Here is a 212-nt window from a genome sequence, read left to right on the forward strand (position 1 = left end):
TCCCGGGGCGGGGCCCGCCGGGGGGGGGTGTTCAGCCGCCCCATCCCCACAGCCGGGCATCTGCTGGGGGGTCACCCCCCTGGCAGGAAGCAGGTGGCCGGGCCAGGCGCCCCATGGCCCAGAGGGGTGAGCTGTGCCAGCCCTCAGCCGCTGTGCGTGCCCAAGCCCAGCACCGAGAAGGCTGCGCGGTGCTTCCTTAGCAGCAGCCGGAT

The sequence above is a fragment of the Fulmarus glacialis genome, unplaced genomic scaffold (assembly GCF_000690835.1).
Source record: "Fulmarus glacialis isolate BGI_N327 unplaced genomic scaffold, ASM69083v1 scaffold27356, whole genome shotgun sequence".
Lineage (NCBI taxonomy): Eukaryota > Metazoa > Chordata > Aves > Procellariiformes > Procellariidae > Fulmarus > Fulmarus glacialis.